The sequence below is a fragment of the Pelobates fuscus genome, chromosome 13, assembly GCF_036172605.1.
Source record: "Pelobates fuscus isolate aPelFus1 chromosome 13, aPelFus1.pri, whole genome shotgun sequence".
In the NCBI taxonomy this organism is placed as follows: Eukaryota; Metazoa; Chordata; class Amphibia; order Anura; family Pelobatidae; genus Pelobates; species Pelobates fuscus.
Window position 1 is genome coordinate 92,913,754 of NC_086329.1, and position 22,755 is coordinate 92,936,508.

The window sequence follows — 22,755 nt, forward strand, 5'->3', positions numbered from 1 at the left end:
CTGTGTTATTGGTATTAGTTACAATGTATCAGTATTGGTTACTGTTGTATATTAGTTACAATGTATCAGTATTGGTTACTCTGTGTTATTGGTATTTGTTACAATGTATCAGTATTGGTTACTCTGTGTTATTGGTATTAGTTACAATGTAGCAGTATTGGTTACTGTGGTATATTAGTTACAATGTATCAGTATTGGTTACTCTGTGTTATTGGTATTAGTTACAATGTATCAGTATTGGTTACTGTGGTTTATTAGTTACAATGTATCAGTATCGGTTACTCTGTGGTATATTAGTTACAATATATCAGCATTGGTTGCTGTGGTATATTAGTTACAATGTATCAGTATTGGTTACTCTGTGTTATTGATATTCGTTACAATGTATCAGTATGGGTTACTGTGTTATATTAGTTACAATGTATCAGTATTGGTTACTCTGTGTTATTGGTATTAGTTACAATGTATCAGTATTGGTTACTGTGGTATATTAGTTACAATGTATCAGTATTGGTTACTCTGTGTTATTGGTATTTGTTACAATGTATCAGTATTGGTTACTCTGTGTTATTGGTATTAGTTACAATGTAGCAGTATTGGTTACTGTGGTATATTAGTTACAATGTATCAGTATTGGTTACTCTGTGTTATTGTATTAGTTACAATGTATCAGTATTGGTTACGCTGTGTTATTGGTATTAGTTACAATGTATCAGTATTGGTTACTCTGTGTTATTGGTATTAGTTACAATGTATCAGTATTGGTTACTCTGTGTTATTGGTATTAGTTACAATGTATCAGTATTGGCTACTGTAGTTTATTAGTTAGAATGTATCAGTATCGGTTACTCTGTGTTATTGGTATTAGTTACAATGTATCAGTATTGGTTACTCTGTGTTATTGGTATTAGTTACAATGTATCAGTATTGGTTACTGTGGTATATTAGTTACAATGTATCAGTATTGGTTACTCTGTGTTATTGGTATTAGTTACAATGTATCAGTATTGGCTACTGTAGTTTATTAGTTACAATGTATCAGTATCGGTTACTCTGTGTTATTGGTATTAGTTACAATGTATCAGTATTGGTTACTGTGTTATATTAGTTACAATGTATCAGTATCGGTTACTCTGTGTTATTGGTATTAGTTACAATGTGACACTATTGGTTACTCTGTGTTATTGGTATTAGTTACAATGTATCAGTATTGGCTACTGTAGTTTATTAGTTACAATGTATCAGTATCGGTTACTATGTGTTATTGGTATTAGTTACAATGTATCAGTATTGGTTACTCTCTGTGTTATTGGTATTAGTTACAATGTATCAGTATTGGTTACTCTGTGTTATTGGTATTAGTTACAATGTATCAGTATTGGTTACTGTAGTTTATTAGTTACAATGTATCAGTATCGGTTACTCTGTGTTATTGGTATTAGTTACAATGTATCAGTATTGGTTACTCTGTGTTATTGGTATTAGTTACAATGTATCAGTATTGGTTACTGTGGTTTATTTGTTACAATGTATCAGTATCGGTTACTCTGTGGTATATTAGTTACAATATATCAGTATTGATTACTCTGTGTTATTGGTATATTAGTTACAATGTATCAGTATTGGTTACTCTGTGTTATTGTATTAGTTACAATGTATCAGTATTGGTTACGCTGTGTTATTGGTATTAGTTACAATGTATCAGTATTGGTTACTCTGTGTTATTGGTATTAGTTACAATTTATCAGTATTGGTTACTCTGTGTTATTGGTATTAGTTACAATGTATCAGTATTGGCTACTGTAGTTTATTAGTTACAATGTATCAGTATCGGTTACTCTGTGTTATTGGTATTAGTTACAATGTATCAGTATTGGTTACTCTGTGTTATTGGTATTAGTTACAATGTATCAGTATTGGTTACTCTGTGTTATTGGTATTAGTTACAATGTATCAGTATTGGTTACTGTGGTTTATTAGTTACAATGTATCAGTATCGGTTACTCTGTGGTATATTAGTTACAATATATCAGTATTGGTTACTCTGTGTTATTGGTATTAGTTACAATGTATCAGTATTGGTTACTCTGTGTTATTGGTATTAGTTACAATGTATCAGTATTGGTTACTCTGTGTTATTGGTATTTGTTACAATGTATCAGTATTGGTTACTCTGTGTTATTGGTATATTAGTTACAATGTATCAGTATTGGTTACTCTGTGTTATTGGTATTAGTTACAATGTATCAGTATTGGTTACTCTGTGTTATTGGTATTAGTTACAATGTATCAGTATTGGTTACTCTGTGTTATTGGTATATTAGTTACAATGTATCAGTATCGGTTACTCTGTGGTATATTAGTTACAATGTATCAGTATTGGTTACTCTGTGTTATTGGTATATTAGTTACAATGTATCAGTATTGGTTACTCTGTGTTATTGGTATATTAGTTACAATGTATCAGTATTGGTTACTCTGTGTTATTGGTATTAGTTACAATGTATCAGTATTGGTTACTCTGTGTTATTGGTATTAGTTACAATGTATCAGTATTGGTTACTCTGTGTTATTGGTATTTGTTACAATGTATCAGTATCGGTTACTCTGTGGTATATTAGTTACAATATATCAGCATTGGTTACTGTGGTATATTAGTTACAATGTATCAGTATTGGTTACTCTGTGTTATTGGTATTAGTTACAATGTATCAGTATTGGTTACTGTGGTATATTAGTTACAATGTATCAGTATTGGTTACTCTGTGTTATTGGTATTAGTTACAATGTATCAGTATCGGTTACTCTGTGTTATTGGTATTAGTTACAATGTATCAGTATTGGTTACTGTGGTATATTAGTTACAATGTATCAGTATTGGTTACTCTGTGTTATTGGTATTAGTTACAATGTATCAGTATTGGTTACTGTGGTTTATTAGTTACAATGTATCAGTATCGGTTACTCTGTGTTGTTGGTATTAGTTACAATGTATCAGTATTGGTTACTGTGGTATATTAGTTACAATGTATCAGTATTGGTTACTCTGTGTTATTGGTATTAGTTACAATGTATCAGTATTGGTTACTGTGGTTTATTAGTTACAATGTATCAGTATCGGTTACTCTGTGTTGTTGGTATTAGTTACAATGTATAAGTATTGGTTACTGTGGTATATTAGTTACAATGTATCAGTATTGGTTACTCTGTGTTATTGGTATTAGTTACAATGTATCAGTATTGGTTACTGTGGTTTATTAGTTACAATGTATCAGTATCGGTTACTCTGTGGTATATTAGTTACAATATATCAGTATTGGTTACTCTGTGTGTAGCGGAGGGCTGATTTCTCGCAGCTATTCTCCACTTTAGATCCAAGGAAGGCTCAGGAACAAGTCATTAGTAAATCCACAGCAGAGTTTCCAGCAGGTAAAACGGTACAGCAATATCCCCACAGCACTCCCAATAACTGGACGACACACAGTTTCAGGAGTAGAACTAGCAATCGTTTATTCCAGGGTTTCTTATAAAGCCTGCTCCCATGCAAGGGAGGGAACTACAGCAATTATGATAGTAACCAATAACATTCTTGTTACCTCCCACACATCTCCTCCCCTCAGAGTGGGTCATAATCCCCTTAAGTTGTACAGTAGTTTACCCCAAACTTGGATGTACCTCTAAAATATCATATAGCTTTAATATCAGGGTACCGCTGGGTAGCCCTGATCTGGGTGAATATAATATCCAAAATTCACCCAGATCGGACCAGGGGTTCGGCAGTTACCGGCAAGTGAAGTTTGACCGACCGCACACGAGTTGGTATCCGAAAAGGGTTCCATGAGAATGGGCCCTGCGGTCGGTCTCCGTTCGGTAGTTAAAATAGACATTTACAATTGCCTAGATAGTGATTCCCTCATTCGGTACTTTATTACTACCGAATGGGGATTCGTTATGTCTCTCCGTTCGGCAGTTACGGAGCTCTGGAGGTCTCAGCGGTGTTTGGTTGTCTGAGTGTCCGATTTGAGTTCCAGGCACTCGACGACCAAACACCGCTGGGATTTTCATGCGTAAGATGGCCGCCGCCACGTGTACGCATGCCGAATGGCGGCCACCCAGACACAAGGTTAATGCCGGTTAACTTGTGGTTTGGGGAAGAATGTGAGCCTTAATTGCTGGCACACTTCTCTCCGGGGTGGCCCCTCCGTTCGGTAGTTTCCATAAGTATATAGTACGGATGGAAACTACCGAATAACATATAATTCACATAATAAACAGACGAACAGCAATTTTAACATAGGGAAAAATTATACGGACACAGTCACACAGGCATTTTGCAGGACAGGCTTACTGCATTCCGCTACACTGCTCCCCCTTGCCCACAAGCCGGCATACACAGTCTGATCCCACACGGATCGGCTTGGGGATGACCGGGGTGCTCACGGATCATTTCTCCAGATCAGTTTGTCGCGACAACCCGTCGGCGTTTCCATTTTGCTTACCCGGGCGGTATTGAATGTTAAAGTCAAAAGGCTGTAGCGCCAAACTCCAGCGCAGCAGCCTGGCATTGTCCCCAGCCACCCGGTTCAGCCAGACTAACGGGTTGTGATCCGTGAGCAGCGAAAAAGCCTGTCCATACAAATAGGGTTGCAATTTCTTCAAGGCCCACACCACAGCCAGGCATTCCTTCTCGATGGCGGCGTAGCTTACTTCCCGGGGTAAAAGTTTGCGACTGATGTAAGCCACGGGATGTTCTCCGCCATCGGCCCCGACTTGGCTTAATACTGCCCCCAATCCAAACATAGAAGCGTCTGTGTGGACAAGAAAACGTTTAGTTGGATTGGGAGCGGCCAAGACAGGGGCATTAACAAGTGCATCTTTCAAGTTTTGGAATGCCTGCTCACACTCCGGGGTCCAGGTTACTTGGCGGGGAAGGTTTTTACGGGTCAGGTCAGTGAGGGGTTTGGCCAGGGCACTATAATTGGGGACAAACTTCCGATAATACCCTGCTGTCCCTAAGAAGGCTAACACCTGGGTTTTGGTCGTCGGGGTAGGCCACTGGGATACCGCCTCTACTTTGGCGGGTTCCGGCTTCTGCTTACCACAGCCCACTCGGTGGCCCAGGTACTGTACCTCGGCCATCCCGATACTACATTTAGCTGGCTTTAGGGTCAAACCGGCCTCCCTGATCCTGTCTAGGACCGCTCCTATATGGGCCAAGTGTTCCTGCCAGGTATCGCTAAATATGGCAATATCATCGAGATATGCGCAGGTATAGTCTTGGAACCCATCTAGGAGACGGTCCACCATCCGCTGGAAGGTAGCTGGCGCGTTTTTCATCCCAAACGGCATGACCTTAAATTGGTACAGGCCGAATGGGGTGACAAAGGCGGACTTGGGGATGGCGTCCGGGGCCAGGGGAATCTGCCAATACCCTTTGCACAGATCAATCGTGGTAAGGTATTGCCCCCTGGCCATCCGGTCTAGTAACTCATCGATCCTAGGCATCGGGTATGCGTCGGATACGGTCTTCTCATTCAGTCTCCTGTAGTCCACGCAAAAGCGGGTCGTGCCGTCCCGCTTTGGTACGAGGACCACTGGAGATGCCCAGGGACTATCTGAGGGCTCAATCACTCCTAACTGTATCATCTCCTCAATTTCTTTGCGCATATTCTCCCGGACCGCTTCAGGGATGCGGTACGGGGTCTGGCGCATGGGGAGTTGACCTGGGGTGTCTACTCGGTGGGTAGCCAGAGGGGTGTATCCAGGTACATTAGAAAAGGTTTCCTGCTTTTCCTGCAGCAGCTGTTGTACCTCGATACGCTCCTGTGGGCTCAACCGATCCCCCAATACAACTGCTCCTAAATCCCCAGCCAGCTGTCCGTCTTCTAACAGATCGGGGAGGGGTAGGCTGTCGCTCTCTTCAGAGGTGGGGGCGCAGATCGCTGTCACCTCCTCTGAACGTTCCTGGTAAGGTTTCAGCATGTTCACATGGATCATGCGTCGCCCCCCATTCCCTGCGCAGTGGCCAATTATATACGTGGTGTCACATCGTTGTTCTACCACTCTATAAGGACCTTGCCAGGCGGCCTGTAGCTTATCGTGTCGAACAGGTTTTAAAATTAAAACTTTCTGTCCGACCTGAAAGCTGCGGTCCCTGGCGCCTCTATCGTACCAGGTGCGCTGCCGCGTCTGAGCTGCCTGTAGGTTTTCCTTTACCGTCTTGGTGAGTGCTTCCAGGCGATCTCGGAGGGCCAACACATATGGTACAATAGGGGTACCGTCCACGCTACGGTCTCCCTCCCAGTGCTCTCTAATCAAGTCTAGGGGTCCCCTTACTCTCCTCCCGAATAGCAGCTCAAAAGGGGAAAATTCTGTAGATTCCTGCGGCACTTCCCTGTAAGCAAACAGTAAGTGCGGCAGGAATTTTTCCCAGTCTCGGTGAGTCTCTGCGAAGGTTCGTAGCATCTGTTTTAAGGTGCCATTGAACCGTTCGCAGAGCCCATTAGTCTGGGGGTGGTACGGAGCACTAATTATAGGCTTAATTTTACAGAACTTCCAGAGTTGTTGGGTAACCTCTGCCGTGAACTGAGTGCCCTGATCCGAGATGATCTCCCTGGGTAGCCCCATCCGGGAGAAAACCTGCATCAGCGCCTCAGCCACCGTCTCTGCATGTATATTAGTTAAAGCTACCGCTTCGGGGTAGCGCGTGGCATAGTCTACTACAGTCAGGATGTATCGTTTGCCCGAGGGGCTGGGTTTCCGGAAGGGACCTACAATATCTACGGCAACCCTATGAAAGGGTTCCTCAATTATGGGTAGGGGGTGCAGCTTCGCCTTATGCTTATCCCCCCTCTTTCCCACCCTCTGGCACGTGTCGCAGGTATTACAGTACCTGCGTACCTCCTGGCTAATCCCTGGCCAAAAGAAACTCTGGGTCAATCGATATCTGGTACGGCTGACCCCCAAATGTCCGGATAGCGGAATATCGTGCGCTATCCGGAGTAATTCGGTTCGGTACCTCTGAGGTACCACCAGCTGTCTTGTGGTAATGGGGTCTGACCCGTCTATTTGTTTACTTGATTCCCGGTATAATAACTGTCGGTCCCATACAAATCTTTCCCCCTCCGCCCCCGGTTGGATAGAGGTGACCTTGTCTCGGTATACCTGTAAGGTGGGGTCAGTGACTACCTCGGCTACAAACTCGTCAGGAGGGGCCCAAGGGATACAGTCTAGGGAAGGGGAGGAATCTCTTACCTGGACCTCCGGCAGTGCGTTGTTTTGTTGGGTGCGGGCCTGTTGCCTGGTGACTACTGGGTGTGCTTCTTCAGTAGGTTGTGGTTCAAATGCGGAGGTGAGTTTGCCCAGGTCATTCCCCAGGACCACCTCAGCAGGTAATTGCGGCATTAGTCCCACTTCCACATTCCCGTACCCCGCACCCCAATGCAAATGTACCCTGGCTGTGTCTAGCCGATACACGGCTCCCCCTGCAACCCTGACAGCCACAGTCTTATTCAGTTTAGCCTTATCTGGAACCAAATGGCTTTGCACCAGGGTGATGGTGGCTCCTGAGTCTCTGAGCCCCTGCATAGGCTTCCCTTCCAGATATACGGTTTGCCTATGGTGCTGGCGGTTATCCGCCTGTGCCTGCAAGGGGTTAGCCTCATGCAGCACTTCCCACTGTTCCACAGTCGTGACTGGAACGGCAGAGCTGTAGGGAAGTGGTACCTCGTCCTGGTAATGATGTGCTGCTGCTCTCGGTGGTGGTGGTGGGGGCCCTGGTCGGATCCAGGTGTTGCGTTCCCTGGACTGCGGACAATCTCGTTGGTAATGTCCCCACCTCTGGCATCGGTGGCATTGCACAGAAGCAGGTGTGCGGTATCTCGGCTGCGCTGCGGCTGGTGCTGGTGGAGGAAGGGATCTTGGTGGGGGTTGAGGGTTAGGAGAAAATGAATTTACCCCCAGTGGCCGCATGGCCGGTTTGTTACCCACTGTCTTGGTTTGTCTGCGAGCATCCATAAAGTCATCTGCCTTTTTGGCAGCCTCGGTGAGGGTGGTGGGGTTACGGTCCCTCACCCATTCCTGCAGTTCTGAGGATATCCCCTCATAAAACTGCTCCAACAGCAGCATTTGTAATAAGTCCTCCATGGACCTCGCTTTACTCGACTGCATCCACCCAAGGGCTGCCCTTTCTAGTCGGCAAGCCCACTCCGCATGTGAATCTTTGTCCACCTTTTTCAGTTCCCTGAAACGTCTCCGGTATGCCTCTGCTGTTATTGCATACCGGGCCAAGATAATCTCTTTCACCCGGTTATAGTTCCTAATTTCCACATCTGGTACAGTGCGGTAGGCTTCCGCTGCCCTTCCTGACAGCCGTCCCGCTAATATGGGTACCCACTCTTCCCTTGGTATGTTATGCAGTGTACATAGTCTCTCAAAGTCCTGTAGGAAGGCATCTATATCCTCCTCTGCTTCCACATACGTTTTAAACGCTTGGTAGGGAATTTTGGGCTTACCCTCTTGTGCTATAGCTCCTGCGGTACCTCTTTCTGGTGTTTGTGGTCTCCTGTTTCTCTTTACAAATTCCTGCACCTCTGTCATGGTTTTAGAGATGATCTCTGTGGGTGGGTTTTCCCCATAGAAGGCCAGTCTGTATTGTAATTGCCTTTGGAACTCCTCCTGTTCTGTTTCAGGTCTTTGTTCCGTGGCCTGGACCTCCTCTGCTCTGTATTCTGCCATTACTTCGGTGATGAGCGTTGCTTTGGATTTGCTGCTGGCAGAAACACCTTTTGCTTCCAGAAGATCTTTCAAGGTGGTTCTTTTTAGCGTAGAAAGGTCAATCTCCATTAATCCTTGTTCCTCTGTGAGTCTGGATCCCAGCGCTGCCAACCAATGTAACGGATCACCTGGCACCCCGACTGGGTACCTCCGTTGATGGATGCTCCTAGCACTTCTTGAGGATTCCAAGCACTCTAGCCGACAACACAACCACCGCAGGACGAACCTCTCTTCCTTCCAGAGCGAAGCAGGAACGAGCTCTTAAAAGAGCTTAGGAGTGATTATAGCAAGGGAATATGCAGAGCATAGCAATCCCTTGTAGCAGATTCCCCCAATAAGAGACAGGACTCCAAATTGAGGGTGAAGTAGAACTGACAAAATCTTTATTTTACTTGGGACTAGCCTATTTGGTCATTACATTAACATTGCTGTGAAAACTCAATAAAATTACAAACAGTCAAATCATAGCAGGCAACATTCAGTGACTTATTATAACATAATTACATATTTATAAATAGGTGGGGAAGACCATAATTAACACAAATGTCTCTCCTGCATGCAGAATTAGCGATATGCAAATCTACCCGAATATGCAAATTACCAGTCTTGCTATTCAGGTAGTGCATATTACTGTTGCTACCAACAGAGGGCACTACACAAGCTCCATAGCCAAATCCACCTAAGGGGTAGCAATCCTCAGCAGTACAGGAGAGCAGGCAATACATCTCAGGGGCCATAGTCACATGGCAGGAGGCTGGCAATCAGTCTTCTCCAATGCCCAGTGGCAAGGCTGGTACCGCCACACTGTGTTATTGGTATATTAGTTACAATGTATCAGTATTGGTTACTCTGTGTTATTGGTATTAGTTACAATGTATCAGTATTGGTTACTCTGTGTTATTGGTATATTAGTTACAATGTATCAGTATTGGTTACTCTGTGTTATTGGTATTAGTTACAATGTATCAGTATTGGTTACTCTGTGGTATATTAGTTACAATGTATCAGTATTGGTTACTCTGTGTTATTGGTATTAGTTACAATGTATCAGTATTGGTTACTCTGTGTTATTGGTATTAGTTACAATGTATCAGTGTTGGTTACTGTGGTATATTAGTTACAATATATCAGTATTGATTACTCTGTGTTATTGGTATATTAGTTACAATGTATCAGTATTGGTTACTCTGTGTTATTGTATTAGTTACAATGTATCAGTATTGGTTACGCTGTGTTATTGGTATTAGTTACAATGTATCAGTATTGGTTACTCTGTGTTATTGGTATTAGTTACAATTTATCAGTATTGGTTACTCTGTGTTATTGGTATTAGTTACAATGTATCAGTATTGGCTACTGTAGTTTATTAGTTACAATGTATCAGTATCGGTTACTCTGTGTTATTGGTATTAGTTACAATGTATCAGTATTGGTTACTCTGTGTTATTGGTATTAGTTACAATGTATCAGTATTGGTTACTCGGTGTTATTGGTATTAGTTACAATGTATCAGTATTGGTTACTGTGGTTTATTAGTTACAATGTATCAGTATCGGTTACTCTGTGTTATATTAGTTACAATATATCAGTATTGGTTACTCTGTGTTATTGGTATTAGTTACAATGTATCAGTATTGGTTACTCTGTGTTATTGGTATTAGTTACAATGTATCAGTATTGGTTACTCTGTGTTATTGGTATTTGTTACAATGTATCAGTATTGGTTACTCTGTGTTATTGGTATATTAGTTACAATGTATCAGTATTGGTTACTCTGTGTTATTGGTATTAGTTACAATGTATCAGTATTGGTTACTCTGTGTTATTGGTATTAGTTACAATGTATCAGTATTGGTTACTCTGTGTTATTGGTATATTAGTTACAATGTATCAGTATCGGTTACTCTGTGGTATATTAGTTACAATGTATCAGTATTGGTTACTCTGTGTTATTGGTATATTAGTTACAATGTATCAGTATTGGTTACTCTGTGTTATTGGTATATTAGTTACAATGTATCAGTATTGGTTACTCTGTGTTATTGGTATTAGTTACAATGTATCAGTATTGGTTACTCTGTGTTATTGGTATTAGTTACAATGTATCAGTATTGGTTACTCTGTGTTATTGGTATTTGTTACAATGTATCAGTATCGGTTACTCTGTGGTATATTAGTTACAATATATCAGCATTGGTTACTGTGGTATATTAGTTACAATGTATCAGTATTGGTTACTCTGTGTTATTGGTATTAGTTACAATGTATCAGTATTGGTTACTGTGGTATATTAGTTACAATGTATCAGTATTGGTTACTCTGTGTTATTGGTATTAGTTACAATGTATCAGTATCGGTTACTCTGTGTTATTGGTATTAGTTACAATGTATCAGTATTGGTTACTGTGGTATATTAGTTACAATGTATCAGTATTGGTTACTCTGTGTTATTGGTATTAGTTACAATGTATCAGTATTGGTTACTGTGGTTTATTAGTTACAATGTATCAGTATCGGTTACTCTGTGTTGTTGGTATTAGTTACAATGTATCAGTATTGGTTACTGTGGTATATTAGTTACAATGTATCAGTATTGGTTACTCTGTGTTATTGGTATTAGTTACAATGTATCAGTATTGGTTACTGTGGTTTATTAGTTACAATGTATCAGTATCGGTTACTCTGTGTTGTTGGTATTAGTTACAATGTATAAGTATTGGTTACTGTGGTATATTAGTTACAATGTATCAGTATTGGTTACTCTGTGTTATTGGTATTAGTTACAATGTATCAGTATTGGTTACTGTGGTTTATTAGTTACAATGTATCAGTATCGGTTACTCTGTGGTATATTAGTTACAATATATCAGTATTGGTTACTCTGTGTTATTGGTATATTAGTTACAATGTATCAGTATTGGTTACTCTGTGTTATTGGTATTAGTTACAATGTATCAGTATTGGTTACTCTGTGTTATTGGTATATTAGTTACAATGTATCAGTATTGGTTACTCTGTGTTATTGGTATTAGTTACAATGTATCAGTATTGGTTACTCTGTGGTATATTAGTTACAATGTATCAGTATTGGTTACTCTGTGTTATTGGTATTAGTTACAATGTATCAGTATTGGTTACTCTGTGTTATTGGTATTAGTTACAATGTATCAGTGTTGGTTACTGTGGTATATTAGTTACAATGTATCAGTATTGGTTACTCTGTGTTATTGGTATTAGTTACAATGTATCAGTATTGGTTACTCTGTGTTATTGGTATATTAGTTACAATGTATCAGTATTGGTTACTCTGTGTTGTTGGTATTTGTTACAATGTATCAGTATTGGTTACTCTGTGTTATTGGTATATTAGTTACAATGTATCAGTATTGGTTACTCTGTGTTATTGGTATTAGTTACAATGTATCAGTATTGGTTACTCTGTGGTATATTAGTTACAATGTATCAGTATTGGTTACTCTGTGTTATTGGTATTAGTTACAATGTATCAGTATTGGTTACTCTGTGTTATTGGTATTAGTTACAATGTATCAGTGTTGGTTACTGTGGTATATTAGTTACAATGTATCAGTATTGGTTACTCTGTGTTATTGGTATTAGTTACAATGTATCAGTATTGGTTACTGTGGTATATTAGTTACAATGTATCAGTATTGGTTACTCTGTGTTATTGGTATTTGTTACAATGTATCAGTATTGGTTACTCTGTGTTATTGGTATTAGTTACAATGTATCAGTATTGGTTACTCTGTGTTATTGTATTAGTTACAATGTATCAGTATTGGTTACGCTGTGTTATTGGTATTAGTTACAATGTATCAGTATTGGTTACTCTGTGTTATATGTATTAGTTACAATGTATCAGTATTGGCTACTGTAGTTTATTAGTTAGAATGTATCAGTATCGGTTACTCTGTGTTATTGGTATTAGTTACAATGTATCAGTATTGGTTACTCTGTGTTATTGGTATTAGTTACAATGTATCAGTATTGGTTACTGTGGTATATTAGTTACAATGTATCAGTATTGGTTACTCTGTGTTATTGGTATTAGTTACAATGTATCAGTATTGGCTACTGTAGTTTATTAGTTACAATGTATCAGTATCGGTTACTCTGTGTTATTGGTATTAGTTACAATGTATCAGTATTGGTTACTGTGTTATATTAGTTACAATGTATCAGTATCGGTTACTCTGTGTTATTGGTATTAGTTACAATGTGACACTATTGGTTACTCTGTGTTATTGGTATTAGTTACAATGTATCAGTATTGGCTACTGTAGTTTATTAGTTACAATGTATCAGTATCGGTTACTCTGTGTTATTGGTATTAGTTACAATGTATCAGTATTGGTTACTCTCTGTGTTATTGGTATTAGTTACAATGTATCAGTATTGGTTACTCTGTGTTATTGGTATTAGTTACAATGTATCAGTATTGGTTACTCTGTGTTATTGGTATTAGTTACAATGTATCAGTATTGGTTACTGTAGTTTATTAGTTACAATGTATCAGTATCGGTTACTCTGTGTTATTGGTATTAGTTACAATGTATCAGTATTGGTTACTCTGTGTTATTGGTATTAGTTACAATGTATCAGTATTGGTTACTGTGGTTTATTAGTTACAATGTATCAGTATCGGTTACTCTGTGGTATATTAGTTACAATTGTAGCGGAATGCAGTGAGCCTGTCCTGCAAAATGCCTGTGTGACTGTGTTTGTATATGTTTTCCCTATGTTGAAATTGCTATTCGTGTGTGTATTATGTGAATTGTATGGTATTCGGTAGTTTCCATCCGTACTATATACTTATGGAAACTACCGAACGGAGGGACCACCCCAGAGAGAAGTGTGCCGGCTATTAAAGTTCACATTCCTTCCAACCGCAAGTTAACCGGCTCATTAGCATTGTATCTGGGTGGCCGCCATTCGGCATGCGTACACGTGGCGGCGGCCATCTTACGCATGAAAATCCCAGCGGTGTTTGGTCGTCGAGTGCCTGGAACTCAAATCGGACACTCAAACAACCAAACACCGCTGAGACCTCCAGAGCTCCGTAACTGCCGAACGGAGAAACATAACGAATCCCCATTCGGTAGTAATAAAGTACCGAATGAGGGAATCACTATCTAGGTGAATGTAAATGTGGATGGCAATTATAAATGCCTGTTTTAACTGCCGAACGGAGACCGACCGCAGGGCCCATTCTCGTGGAACCCTTTTCGGATACCAACTCGTGTGCGGTCGGTCAAACTTCCCCTGCCTGTAACTACCGAACCCCTGGTCCGATCTGGGTGAATTTTGGATATTATATTCACCCAGATCAGGGCTACCTAGCGGTACCCTGATATTAAGGATATGTGATGGTTTAGGGGTACATCCAAGTTTGGGGTAAAGTACGGTACAACTTAAGGGGATTATGACTCACTCTGAGGGGAGGAGATGTGTGGGAGGTAACAAGAATGGTATTGGTTACTGTCATAATTACTGTAGTTCCCTCCCTTGCATGGGAGCAGGCTTTATAAGAAACCTTGGAATAAACGATTGTCAGTTCTACTCCTGAAACTGTGTGTCGTCCAGTTATTGGGAGTGCTGTGGGGATTTCGCTGAACCTTTTTACCTGCTGGAAACTCTGCTGTGGATTTACTAATGACCTGTTCCTGAGCCTCCCTTGGATCTAAAGTGGAGAATAGCTGCGAGAAATCAGCTCTCCGCTACATTGGTTGGCAGCGCTGGGATCCAGACTCACAGAGGAACAAGGATTAATGGAGATTGACCTTTCTACGCTAAAAAGAACCACATTGAAAGACCTTCTGGAAGCGAAAGGTGTTTCTGCCAGCAGCAAATCCAAAGCAACGCTTATCACCGAAGTAATGGCAGAATACAGAGCAGAGGAGGTCCAGGCCACGGAACAAAGACCTGAAACAGAACAGGAGGAGTTCCAAAGGCAGTTACAATACAGACTGGCCTTTTATGGGGAAAACCCACCCACAGAGATCATCTCTAAAACCATGACAGAGGTGCAGGAGTTTGTGAAGAGAAATAGGAGACCACAAACACCAGAAAGAAGTACAGCAGGAGCTGTGGCACAAGAGGGTAAGCCCAAAATTCCCTATCAAGCTTTTAAAACGTATGTGGAAGCAGAGGAGGATATAGATGCCTTCCTCCAGGACTTTGAGAGACTGTGTACACTGCATAACATACCAAGGGAAGAGTGGGTACCCATATTAGCAGGACGGCTGTCAGGAAGGGCAGCGGAAGCCTACCGCACTGTACCAGATGTGGAAATTAGGAACTATAACCGGGTGAAAGAGATTATCCTGGCCCGGTATGCAATAACAGCAGAGGCATACCGGAGACGTTTCAGGGAATTGAAAAAGGTGGACAAAGATTCACATGCAGAGTGGGCTTGCCGACTAGAAAGGGCAGCTCTTGGGTGGATGCAGTCGAGTAAAGCGAGGTCCATGGAGGACTTGTTACAAATGCTGCTGTTGGAGCAGTTTTATGAGGGTATATCCTCAGAACTACAGGAATGGGTGAGGGATCGTAACCCCACCACCCTCACCGAGGCTGCCAAAAAGGCAGATGACTTTATGGATGCTCGCAGACAAACCAAGGCAGTGGGTACCAAACCGGCCATGCGGCCACTAGGGGTAAATTCATTTTCTCCTAACCCTCAACCCCCACCAAGACCCCTTCCTCCACCAGCACCAGCAGCAGCGCAGCAGAGATACCGCACACCTGCTTCTGTGCAATGCCACCGATGCCAGAGGTGGGGACATTACCAGCGAGATTGTCCGCAGTCCAGGGAACGCAACACCTGGATCCGACCAGGGCCTCCACCACCACCACCAAGAGCAGCAGCACATCATTACCAGGACGAGGTACCACTTCCCTACAGCTCTGCCGTTCCAGTCACGACTGTGGAACAGTGGGAAGTGCTGCATGAGGCCAACCCCTTACAGGCACATGCGGATAACCGCCAGCACCATAGGCAGACCGTATATCTGGAAGGGAAGCCTATGCAGGGGCTCCGAGACTCGGGAGCCACTATCACCCTGGTGCAAAGCCATTTGGTTTCGGACAAGGCCAAGCTGAATAAGACTGTGGCTGTCAGGGTTGCAGGGGGAGCCGTGTATCGGCTAGACACAGCCAGGGTACATTTGCATTGGGGTGCGGGGTTCGGGAATGTGGAAGTGGGACTAATGCCGCAATTACCTGCTGAGGTGGTCCTGGGGAATGATCTGGGCAAACTCACCTCCGCATTTGAACCACAAACTACTGAAGAAGCACACCCAGTAGTCACCAGGCAACAGGCCCGCACCCAACAAAACAACGCACTGCCGGAGGTCCAGGTAAGAAATTCCTCCCCTTCCCTAGACTGTATCCCTTGGGCCCCTCCTGACGAGTTTGTAGCCGAGGTAATCACTGACCCTACCTTACAGGTATACCGAGACAAGGTCACCTCTATCCAACCGGGGGCAGAGGGGGAAAGATTTGTATGGGACAGACAGCTATTGTACCGGGAAACAAGTAAACAGATAGATGGGTCAGACCCCATTGCTACAAGGCAGCTGGTGGTACCTCAGAGGTACCGAACCGAATTACTCCGGATAGCGCACGATATTCCGCTATCCGGACATTTGGGGGTCAGCCGTACCAGATATCGATTGACCCAAAGTTTCTTCTGGCCAGGGATTAGCCAGGAGGTACGCAGGTACTGTAATACCTGCGACACGTGCCAGAGGGTGGGAAAGAGGGGGGATAAGCGTAAGGCGAGGCTGCACCCCCTACCCATAATTGAAGAACCCTTTCATAGGGTTGCCGTAGATATTGTAGGCCCCTTCCGGAAACCTAGCCCCTCGGGCAAACGGTACATCCTGACCGTAGTGGACTATGCCACTCGCTACCCCGAGGCGGTAGCTTTAACGAATATACATGCAGAGACGGTGGCTGAGGCGCTGATGCAGATTTTCTCCCGGATGGGGTTACCCAGGGAGATCATCTCGGATCAGGGCACTCAGTTCACGGCAGAGGTTACCCAACAACTCTGGAAGTTCTGCAAAATTAAGCCTATAATTAGTGCTCCGTACCACCCCCAGACTAATGGGCTCTGCGAACGGTTCAATGGCACCTTAAAACAGATGCTCCGAACCTTCGCCGAGACTCACCGAGACTGGGAAAAATTCCTGCCGCACTTACTGTTTGCTTACAGGGAGGTGCCGCAGGAATCTACAGGATTTTCCCCCTTTGAACTGCTGTTTGGGAGGAGGGTAAGGGGACCCCTAGACTTGATTAGAGAGCACTGGGAGGGAGACCGTAGCGTGGACGGTACCCCTATTGTACCATATGTGTTGGCCCTCCGAGATCGCCTGGAAGCACTCACCAAGACGGTAAAGGAAAACCTACAGGCAGCTCAGACGCGTCAGCGCACCTGGTACGATAGGGGCGCCAGGGACCGCAGCTTTCAGGTCGGACAGAAAGTTTTAATTTTAAAACCTGTCCGACACGATAAGCTACAGGCCGCCTGGCAAGGCCCTTATAAAGTGGTAGAACAACGATGTGACACCACGTATATAATTGGCCACTGCGCAGGGAATGGGGGGCGACGCATGATCCATGTGAACATGCTGAAACCTTACCAGGAGCGTTCAGAGGAGGTGACAGCTATCTGCGCCCCCACCTCTGAAGAGAGCGACAGCCTACCCCTCCCCGATCTGTTAGAAGATGGACAGCTGGCTGGGGATTTAGGAGCAGTTGTATTGGGGGATCGGTTGAGCCCACAGGAGCGTATCGAGGTACAACAACTCCTGCAGGAAAAGCAGGAGACCTTTTCTAATGTACCTGGATACACCCCTCTGGCCACCCACCGAGTAGACACCCCCGGTCAACTTCCCATGCGCCAGACCCCATACCGCATCCCTGAAGCGGTCCGGGAGAATATGCGCAAAGAGATTGAGGAGATGATACAGTTAGGAGTGATTGAGCCCTCAGATAGTCCCTGGGCATCTCCAGTGGTCCTCGTACCAAAGCGGGACGGCACGACCCGCTTTTGCGTGGACTACAGGAGACTGAATGAGAAGACCGTATCCGACGCATACCCGATGCCTAGGATCGATGAATTACTAGACCGGATGGCCAGGGGACAATACCTTACCACAATTGATCTGTGCAAAGGGTATTGGCAGATTCCCTTAGCCCCGGAAGCCATCCCTAAGTCCGCCTTTGTCACCCCATTCGGCCTGTACCAATTTAAGGTCATGCCGTTTGGGATGAAAAACGCGCCGGCTACCTTCCAGCGGATGGTGGACCGCCTCCTAGATGGGTTCCAAGACTATACCTGCGCATATCTCGATGATATTGCCATATTTAGCGATACCTGGCAGGAACACTTGGCCCATATAGGAGCGGTTCTAGACAGGATCCGGGAGGCTGGTTTGACCCTAAAACCAGCTAAATGTAGTATTGGGATGGCCGAGGTACAGTACCTGGGCCACAGAGTGGGCTGTGGTAAGCAGAAGCCGGAACCCGCCAAAGTAGAGGCAGTATCACAGTGGCCTACCCCGACAACTAAAACCCAGGTGTTAGCCTTCCTAGGGACAGCAGGGTATTACCGGAAATTTGTCCCCAATTATAGTGCCCTGGCCAAACCCCTCACGGACCTGACACGTAAAAACCTTCCCCGCCAAGTAACCTGGACCCCGGAGTGTGAGCAGGCATTCCAACACTTGAAAGATGCACTTGTTAATGCCCCTGTCTTGGCCGCTCCCAATCCAACTAAACGTTTTCTTGTTCACACAGACGCTTCTATGTTTGGATTGGGGGCAGTATTGAGCCAAGTCGGGGCCGATGGCGGAGAACATCCCGTGGCTTACATCAGTCGCAAACTTTTACCCCGGGAAGTAAGCTACGCCGCCATCGAGAAGGAATGCCTGGCTGTGGTGTGGGCCTTGAAGAAATTGCAACCCTACTTGTACGGACAGGCTTTTTCGCTGCTCACGGATCACAACCCGTTAGTCTGGCTGAACCGGGTGGCTGGGGACAATGCCAGGCTGCTGCGCTGGAGTTTGGCGCTGCAGCCTCTTGACTTTAACATTCAATACCGCCCGGGTAAGCAAAATGGAAACGCCGACGGGTTGTCGCGACAAACTGATCTGGAGAAATGATCCGTGAGCACCCCGGTCATCCCCAAGCCGATCCGTGTGGGATCAGACTGTGTATGCCGGCTTGTGGGCAAGGGGGAGCAGTGTAGCGGAATGCAGTGAGCCTGTCCTGCAAAATGCCTGTGTGACTGTGTTTGTATATGTTTTCCCTATGTTGAAATTGCTATTCGTGTGTGTATTATGTGAATTGTATGGTATTCGGTAGTTTCCATCCGTACTATATACTTATGGAAACTACCGAACGGAGGGACCACCCCAGAGAGAAGTGTGCCGGCTATTAAAGTTCACATTCCTTCCAACCGCAAGTTAACCGGCTCATTAGCATTGTATCTGGGTGGCCGCCATTCGGCATGCGTACACGTGGCGGCGGCCATCTTACGCATGAAAATCCCAGCGGTGTTTGGTCGTCGAGTGCCTGGAACTCAAATCGGACACTCAAACAACCAAACACCGCTGAGACCTCCAGAGCTCCGTAACTGCCGAACGGAGAAACATAACGAATCCCCATTCGGTAGTAATAAAGTACCGAATGAGGGAATCACTATCTAGGTGAATGTAAATGTGGATGGCAATTATAAATGCCTGTTTTAACTGCCGAACGGAGACCGACCGCAGGGCCCATTCTCGTGGAACCCTTTTCGGATACCAACTCGTGTGCGGTCGGTCAAACTTCCCCTGCCTGTAACTACCGAACCCCTGGTCCGATCTGGGTGAATTTTGGATATTATATTCACCCAGGTCAGGGCTACCTAGCGGTACCCTGATATTAAGGATATGTGATGGTTTAGGGGTACATCCAAGTTTGGGGTAAAGTACGGTACAACTTAAGGGGATTATGACTCACTCTGAGGGGAGGAGATGTGTGGGAGGTAACAAGAATGGTATTGGTTACTGTCATAATTACTGTAGTTCCCTCCCTTGCATGGGAGCAGGCTTTATAAGAAACCTTGGAATAAACGATTGTCAGTTCTACTCCTGAAACTGTGTGTCGTCCAGTTATTGGGAGTGCTGTGGGGATTTCGCTGAACCTTTTTACCTGCTGGAAACTCTGCTGTGGATTTACTAATGACCTGTTCCTGAGCCTCCCTTGGATCTAAAGTGGAGAATAGCTGCGAGAAATCAGCTCTCCGCTACAACAATATATCAGTATTGGTTACTCTGTGTTATTGGTATATTAGTTACAATGTATCAGTATTGGTTACTGTGGTATATTAGTTACAATGTATCAGTATTGGTTACTCTGTGGTATTGGTATTAGTTACAATGTATCAGTATTGGTTACTGTAGTTTATTAGTTACAAAATATCAGTATCGGTTACTCTTTGTTATGGGTATTAGTTACAATGTATCAGTATTGGTTACTCTGTGTTATTGGTATTAGTTACAATGTATCAGTATTGGTTACTGTGGTATATTAGTTACAATGTATCAGTATTGGTTACTCTGTGTTATTGGTATTTGTTACAATGTATCAGTATTGGTTACTCTGTGTTATTGGTATTCGTTACAATGTATCAGTATTGGTTACTGTGGTTTATTAGTTACAATGTATCAGTATTGGTTACTCTGTGGTATATTAGTTACAATGTATCAGTATTGGTTACTCTGTGTTATTGGTATTAGTTACAATGTATCAGTATTGGTTACTCTGTGTTATTGGTGTTTGTTACAATGTATCAGTATGGGTTACTGTGTTATATTAGTTACAATGTATCAGTATTGGTTACTGTGGTATATTAGTTACAATGTATCAGTATTGGTTACTCTGTGTTATTGGTATTTGTTACAATGTATCAGTGTTGGTCACTCTGTGTTATTGGTATTAGTTACAATGTATAAGTATTGGTTACTGTGGTATATTAGTTACAATGTATCAGTATTGGTTACTCTGTGTTATTGGTATTAGTTACAATGTATCAGTATTGGTTACTCTGTGTTATTGGTATTAGTTACTGTGGCGAAACCAGCTTCGCCACTGTGAATTGGAGAGGCCTGGCTGCTAGCCTCCTGCCCTGCGACTACGGCCCATAGACATATTGCTCTATAAACACTATATTTGGGCATGTAATAATTTATATTGCTGCTACTGGCCCTTTAAAATCAGCGATGGACATATTGGGACTTTTGGGACTAATGTCCCTTTAAGACTTTGTAACATATCACAGTAATACTGTCTTAAATATTATGTAGGTATTTATGTGTTCAGTTAAACTGGGGATATGTAGAAATGTGTGTTTTATGTGTTAAATGTATCAGTATGTAATTTTATGTCTTTTACTGTCTTTTTGCAACCATGTGGTTAATGGAGTCTGACTCTAGTCCTAGATAATTGGATTACTTCTCCAATTATCTCCAGGGCAGAAGGGAGGAAGCCGGGATGCATTGTGGGGGATGTTTTACTTCTGTTTGGGCCAGATTGTGCCATGCTGCAAGCCAGGGCCCAAAAGATACTTTTAGTAACTTTTAAACCCCTGGTCGGATTCATGCCATTTTTTAATATGTTGTTCCCCTGAATGGATTGATTGTGGATATGTATTTTTATGTGAATGTGATGTATGGTTTTAAAGTTATGAAAGTTGTGTAAAAGTATATTTTACTCTGTATGCATAATGGGATTATGTGTCACACTAAGGGGAGGGGATGTGTGGGAGGTAACATCTATGTCATTGGTTCTTTTATGCCTCCCCCTGGGTGTGGCCTGTATGTGTGAGTTGGAAATAAAAGCCAGACTGGGTGTCCCAGTCTAGAGTTCTTGCTTAACCCTCAAAGCGATGTGTCGTCTCGGTCTTTGGGGGAATGGGATTGTATGCTGACTGCCAAGAGTGTAAGCCGATGTCTGCTTTTCTTGTTCAGCTGTTCCAGTGTTCGTGTGGTTCCAGTCGGGAGAATGGTGTTTGCAGTAGCTGCCTGTGCATCTGGAAAGGGGATTATCGCCTAAACTGGGTTTTATCCTCTTGTAAGTGAAACGGTCCGTTACAATTGGTGGCAAGCGGCGGGATCGTTCCTACAACCAGAGGGACAGCTACAGACAACACCATTTCTGGATTACAAATTGAGGGCAACGCTAGTATCCGTACAGCGACCCTATCTACAAAGGAAATCAGGAAAATGGAAGGAGACAGAGTTGCAGCTGCTGCAGCACCTCCGAGGGAGGAGGAGGAATCCGAGTTTGCCAGGGAATATAGGAGCAGGATGGCTCTATTCTCACCAGCCCGAGCGGAGCGGATGGCAGACCGGGTCTACAACGATGTACAGGCGTACCTCATGCTGCGAACGACGCAGAGGAACCAACAAGCTGCGGGATTGTTCCCACAGCCAGAAGGACAGCTACAGAACACCAATTCCTTGGAGTTACAAATTGAGGGCAACGTTAGCACTCGTGCAGCGCCCCTGGCAGCAGAGGTATCCAGCGACTTGGAGCAGACAAGTATGGAAGGCTCTGACGCTGAAGATGATTTTATGGCCAAGGTGAGGCAGCAAGTGGCCCAGTATGGGGGTTATATATCCATGGACACATTCCAGGGGATCTGGAACCAGGTCATGGCTGAGCAAAACTCAAAGATGGACGAAGAGTATGATGAGCAGGAAGAGTGGTACAGCAGCAGAGTAGAGGCTGCATCCGAGGAGGTTAGCCGCCCCCCCCTGAGGCGGCAGGAAGAACCCGAAGTAGGGGTCCTCATAGATTGGTCCTGTGAGGAACCACAACAGGCAGGTGGAGATGGGACCGAGGTCTCTCTACCAGCCCTACAGGGATGCTGGGCAGTCGGCCCAGATCCCCAGCGGCAGTGTGTAA